Source organism: Somniosus microcephalus, chromosome 12 (genome assembly GCF_052327205.1).
Source record: "Somniosus microcephalus isolate GS21.2 chromosome 12, FLI_Smic_1.0, whole genome shotgun sequence".
Taxonomy (NCBI): domain Eukaryota; kingdom Metazoa; phylum Chordata; class Chondrichthyes; order Squaliformes; family Somniosidae; genus Somniosus; species Somniosus microcephalus.
Window position 1 is genome coordinate 64509598 of NC_140998.1, and position 6737 is coordinate 64516334.

General features: G+C 46.7%; 1 long non-coding RNA gene across 1 annotated transcript; it reads right to left on the bottom strand.

Annotated features, from left to right (window-relative positions):
- Positions 1-651: 651 nt before the first annotated feature.
- On the bottom strand, positions 652-6278 carry LOC147109238 (uncharacterized). The gene is made up of 3 exons (XR_015080420.1): positions 6221-6278; positions 5347-5419; positions 652-2308 (listed from the first exon to the last, which is right to left on the bottom strand). It is a non-coding gene; the product is annotated as an uncharacterized LOC147109238 (long non-coding RNA).
- Between the last annotated feature and the right edge of the window lie 459 nt (positions 6279-6737).

Here is a 6737-nt window from a genome sequence, read left to right on the forward strand (position 1 = left end):
TCCCCCTATCCTTCCTGTAGACTTTGTAACTTGGTATAGTCAGTTCCCAGTCCTAATGGTCTTGACTACCATGTCGCATCCTCTAAGTTGAAGATTCATTCAATTTGTTCCTTATAATCCGTGTATGCTTTAAGTAGTGATCGAAATCCTCAGAGACAACTTGATTATTCCTGTTCAGCTGGTTATTGTTAGAGGTTGTTAAATGAGGCGTTACCTACCAAAATGGCGTGCAGCCTCTTTAATGAGCACTAACAGGCAATTTAATCGGGCAGCCGTTCCTAGCACGTGCTTTGACTTCTTTACCGAGATGGCGTCTTGCGCTAAACACGGGCAAAACCAGCATTGCAGCTTAAGACCCACCCCTTTCCATCTTGGAGGCTCGTTAGCACCTAAAGTATCTGGGGAAAATCACCCTCATGTTCTTTTGTTCTTTTTGATCTTTTTCAGGTAAGCCCTCAGATTGTCTCCTGACCTGATAGCTTTTGAGCAGAGCTTTCATATTGATTGGGGGTTTGTCGCAGGGGATGAGGCTGCCTTAGAATACCCCATTGTGCCACTAGTGTTTGTTTACCTGTACGTAAATCGCGGCCTAAGATGCAGTGTGATAAGAGTAATGCATTGAAGAAAAAAGGGCACAGGACAAAGATGTGATTTTGTTTTGTTAAATTTTATTTTATTTTAAATATTACTGAGGGACTTTTATATTTGACACTTAGGGTTGCAGGAGAGTGATAGCTCTTTTACTCGCTCCCCTGCGACTCTAACCAGACTGTCTTGATTGGAGGGCTAGGAAAAGACCTCCATCGAGCTCATCCACGCTTACCCTGAACATCAGCGCCTCAAACCCCTACCCCCTCCCAACCCACTAGTAATGCTAACTCCTGGGGGAGGCAAAAAACCAAAGCAAAAAACCTGCGGCCAATTGCAGGAAAAACTTAGGGAAATTCCTCCCCGACCCCCATAAGAGCAGTCAAGCAAAGCTCCAGGAGACCATGGTTACCCATGATGCATTACTAGCAAACTGAATTGAACCCTCCCACCCAATAACATGCCCCCATCGAGGAATGAAAATCAGACCAAATTAATGCAGGGCATCTCACTAAGGGTAGCAACTGTAAAGAAAGAAATACTTTCTACCTACCTAATTTTTATACTTACCTTGATACTTCTAACCTACTTTACAGACTCATCTCTATTCTTCCTGCTTACATAATGTGTAGGCTTGTCTCTATTTTTTTATTTTATTGATTCACGGGATGTGGGCGCGACTGGCAAAGCCAACATAGAAACATAGAAGATAGGAGCAGGAGTAGGCCATTCGGCCCTTCGAGCCTGCTCCGCCATTCAACGAGATCATGGCTGATCATCCAACCCTAGCACCCGGTCCCTACACTGACAGCCATCCCACACAAGCCCTATCCCCGTAACCCCGCGTATTTAATCCCCCCTAACACTAAGGGCCAATTTTTTATCATGGCCAATCAACCTAACCCGCACATCTTTGGACTGTGGGAGGAAACTGGAGCACCCGGAGGAAACCCACGCAAACACAGGGAGAATGTGCAAACTCCACACAGACAGTCACCCGAGGCCGGATTTGAACCCGGGTCCCTGGCGCTGTGAGGCAACAATGCTAACCACTATGCCACCAACATTTATTGCCCATCCCTAATTGCTCTTGAGTCAATGAGCTGCCTTCTTAAACCACTGCAGCAGTCCGTGTGGTGAAGGTCTTTTTTCGTAGCGGTTTTGTACAGCTGAGTGGCTTGCTAGGCCATTTCAGAGGGCAGTTAAGAGTCAACCAATTTGCTGTGGGTCTGGAGTCACATATAGGCCAGATTGAGTAAGATTTCCTTCCCTAAATGTTAGCTTCTATTCTTCTTCCTCACTGTGTAGGCTTGCCTTATGCATTTTAGTAGCTTATTCAAAGCTACTACACCTAATCCTTTCCTCATTTAAAATAGTTTTATATCTTGCCAGGTCCTAGAGTCTTTCCAAAATTAAGAGCCCTAACTATCTGCCCTCAGAGGTCTATGTTCATGGATTATCCTGGTCACCTTGTTTGTGGGGATTATGACTGTATTACCAACACTGGCAAGAGTATTATTTTAGACTCCAGTTTAAGACTATCAAGTCAAACTGTAGAATAAAAAAAATGGAATACAACTACAAGAGTAAGTGGGGAATTTGCGCCATACAAAGTGATAGGCGGCACTGCAGGCAGCGGGTTTCCTTTATACGTTACCATCTTGAAGTTATGCAGCTGATTGGTCTGCCAGTTGTGGAGGTTCTGTTATCCCAAGTCTCCCTGAAAGCAGATCAGAGATGGGATTTAGAAACCATACATTACACTCAGTTGAATCCCACCACAATACATAAAAAAGATTCTAAAGAAAAGAAAAATGGATTAGTAATGAAGGCTACCAGGAATTTCATACGGCACAGCACAGCCCAGGAAAGCTCAATCTGCATCTGCCTAATCTCCCAAGAATGTCTGAATACCCCAGCTTAAATGGCTAACCTTTAGCAAAGGAAGACATAATATCCATGTTCTACGGTGCTTGTAGAAACTTATGGGGCTAGATTTTCAGTTGCTTGCGCCAGCAGTTAGCGCCTTAAGAGAAGTGATTTTCGGGCGCTATGCGTGTAGCGCCCGGGCGCAGCGCAGTTTGCGTCCCGCCCCAAATTAAGTTGCCTGTTAGCGCCGGCGCAAAGTTTAGCGGCCGCCCGGATGCGCACGCAGAAAATGACGTCACATCCTCGTGCAACGCCCTTTGGCCGCCCCGAATCCAAACTTCAGTCGGACCGCCCCATTGTGCGGCTGGCGTCCAGAGCGTTTGTAAAATGGAACGCAACACACCCTGGGGAGCGCAAATTAAAGGGCACTCCTCCTGCACTATAAACGGCAGTCTGCATGTGTTGTGTGGAAGGATGCAGTGTGTTGTTGTGAACGGTGTATTTATGTTTCCGGGCACCACCACCACCACCACCACCACCACCACCACCACCACCACCACCACTCGGGCGCTGCGCTCTGCACTGCCGGCTTAGCGCCTAAAGATAGTAGTGGAACGCCTCTTTTAGCGCTCCACCAACCTCTTAGGGCGAAGCCACTGAATTTCCGGCAAAGGGGCGCTACTTTGGGGCGGGCGCTAACTTCAGGCGGGCGCTAAGGTTAGCGCCCCAAAACTGTCTATACTGAAAATCTAGCCCCTAGTCTCCTAGTTTACTCCCAAACTAGTTTATTCTCTACCTGTTACATCCCTACAAAGATAGGTGGGTTAGCAAGTTGTGAGGAGGACACAGAGTCTGCAAAGGGATATAGATAGGTTAAGTGAGTGGGCAAAAATTTGGCAGATGGAGTACAATGTGGGAAAATGTGAGGTTATCCACTTTGGCAGGAAGAATGAAAAAGCAAATGATTATTTAAATGGAGTGAGACTACAAAATGCTGCGGTACAAAGGGATCTGGGGGTCCTAGTACATGGAACACAAAAAGTTAGCATGTAGGCACAGCAAGTAATTAGGAAGGCTAATGGAATGTTGGCCTTTATTGCAAGGGGTATGGAATATAAAAGTAGGGAAGTTTTGATGCAACTTTACGTGGTGCTGGTGAGACCACACCTGGAGTATTGCGTACAGTTTTGGTCTCCATATTTAACAAAGGATATACTTGCATTGAAGGCAGTGCAGAGAAGGTTCACTAGGTTGATTCCTGGGATGAAGGGGTTGACGTATGACAAAAGGTTGAGCAGGTTGGGCCTATACTCATTGGAGTTTAGAAGAATAAGAGGGGATCTTATTGAAACATATAAGATTCTGAGGGGGATTGCCAGGGTGGATGCTGAGAGGATGTTTCCCTTAGTGGGGGTATCTAGAACTAGGGGGCATAGTTTCAGAATAAGGGGTCATCCATTTAAGACGGAGATGAGGAGGAATTTCTTCTCTCAGAGGGTCGTGAATCTTTGGAATTCTCTACCCCAGAGAACTGTGGAGGCGGAGTCATTGAATATATTCAAGGCGGAGATTGACAGACATTTGAACTACAAGGGAGTCGAGGGGTATGGGGAGAGAGTGGGAAAGTGGTGTTGAGGCCAAGATTGGATCAGCCATGATCTTATTGAATGGCGGAGCAGGCTCGAAGGGCCGATTGGCCTACTCCTGCTCCTATCTTCTATGTATCTATGTAAAATACAAACCAATATAAAACATTAGTTCCACCCTGCTGGAGTATTGTGTTCAATTCTAGGCACCACACTTTAGGAAGCACATGAAGGCTTTGGAGAGGTGATAGACTGGAGAAGGCGGGGTTGTTCTCCTTGGAGCAGGGAAGGTTAAGGAGATATGATAGAAGTGTTTTAACGGTTTAGATAGAGAAACTGTTTCAAATGGCTGAAGGGTTGATAACGAGAGAGCACAGATTTAAGATGTTTGGAAAAGAACCAGAGCCGACAGGAGGAAATAAATTTTTATGCAGTGGATGTTTAGGATTTGGAATGAACGGCCTGAGAGGGTGCTGGATACATATGCAATAGTAGCCTTCAAAAGGGAATCGCATAAATGCTTGCAGGAGAAAATATTGCAGGGATATAGGGAAAGGGCGGGGGTCTGGGACTAACAGCAGCAGACGCGATCAGAAAAAGTCATTCTTCTCTGCTGTATTATTCTATGATTCTATGATTGAATGTGCATTGTGCAAATGAGAAGATAAAATCGACACAGTGCATTCGGGTACACTGTGGACTGACAATTTACACCCTGACATTGTTCACTCGGACAATGTTCACTCGGACAACGTTCACTCGGACAAATGTTCACTCGGACAATGTTCACTCGGACAATGTTCACTCGGACAATGTTCACTCGGACAAATGTTCACTCTGACAATGTTCACTCGGACAATGTTCACTCGGACAATGTTCACTCTGACATTGTTCACTCTGACAATGTTCGCTCGGACAAATGTTCACTCTGACAATGTTCACTCGGACAATGTTCACTCGGACAATGTTCACTCTGACATTGTTCACTCTGACAATGTTCACCCTGACAATGTTCACTCGGACAATGTTCACTCGGACAATGTTCACTCTGACAATGTTCACCCTGACAATGTTCACTCGGACAATGTTCACTCGGACAATGTTTACTCTGACAATATATACCGTGTGACAATATTCTGTGTTACAATGTATAGTCACAGTATAAACTAGTAAAACATTTGTAAATGTTATCAGATCTATAACTACATTTGTTCTTTTTAAACAATATACTATTTGCAAACAAGACAAACTAAGGACATAATTAAACATTAAAGTAACACATAGCTTTGTATCTGCTGCTTGCCTGTCTCATCCTTCGTCCGTCTCCAGGTAGACCCAATGACATCCCAGGTTCTTGACATCTTATCTTTGGAGGCCTAAAGAAACAATCAACAAGTTAGACCGATGAAACAATGGCATCAGTAAAGATCAAAAGATTACGGCCTAGAAATTGAGTTTGCGCTGCGCCGGGGCTTAACGCCGGAAATTTAGCGCCGGTGCTAAGTCGCGCTGTGCGCGCCAAAAATTCAGTAGCGCCGCGCCCAAACGGCTGCCGGCGCTACTGAAGGCTGTTTGCGCCTGAAAACTGGCGCTACGCGCCGCATTGCGGCACTATTCCGGCGCTGCGGCGCCCGATGCAGTGCGGCAGGCTCGGGAAGTGCAGGCCTCCTCCTTCAGTTAAGGAGGAGCTGCCTGCACCCGCCCGCTGGCCGGTTAAATCGCCACAGAAATGAGCCCGGCACCTCGAGGAAGTGCCGGGCTCGCAGCCGAGAAGCATCTGTTCCGCGGGGGGGGGGGTGGGGGAGTCCGGGGAGGGAGGTGCGGGCAGGCGGCCGGCGGGAAAGCGGCCGGCCGCCGCTCCACCTTTATGCGCCGGCGCAAAGTCGTGTAAGACTCTGTTGCCAGAGTCTTAGTTGCGACTGCCACGGGCGAGGCGGCCGCAACTGAATTTCGGCGCTGGGGCCCGTCACCACGGCAACCGGGACGCTGCGCACACCGATGACGTCATCGGTGCCGGCACAGCGCTACCGGTGTAACGCCGATGTTGGGCCCTAGTCAATTTCAAAACCGGCTGTAAGTCCAGCGCAATGCCCTCTAGCGCCGCAAAATGGGCGCTAAGCCCACTCAATTTCTAGGCCTACATATCTATATATAGAGAGGGAGGGAGGAAATCCAACCACAACATCCAGCCTTGGTAGTGTGGATAATTGCAAACCTGCTGCTTTTATATGTACCTCTAGGTACAACAACATCACAATCAAAAATGTCAAATGCATAACAATGGCTATTATATTTGGACATCACTTCAGCAACATATAAGGCAATCAAGGCTTGGCCAATGGGAGCCTTGGTTGAAATACCTTTGTTGTTATCAGTGACCATAGCAACAAGTGACATCACCATGACATCATGCAGCAACTGAAAGTTTTTGGTTTCAAAATTTTGTTTTAAATTTGCATGGGGTGTGGGGAACTAATTGGACAGCTCTTTCAAAGAGCTGGCACAGGCACGGTGGGCCAAATCGCCTCCTTCTGTGCTGTATCATTCTATAACATTCTTGGAATAACCAACCAAGAAAACACCTTTCAAAAATGCATTACCAAAGTCACAAATGCGAACCTAAATAGAAGGGTATGTTATGGTCTAGGCTTTTTAGCCAACGGCTGTGTCAGACTCGCCAGCTGGAGAAATCTA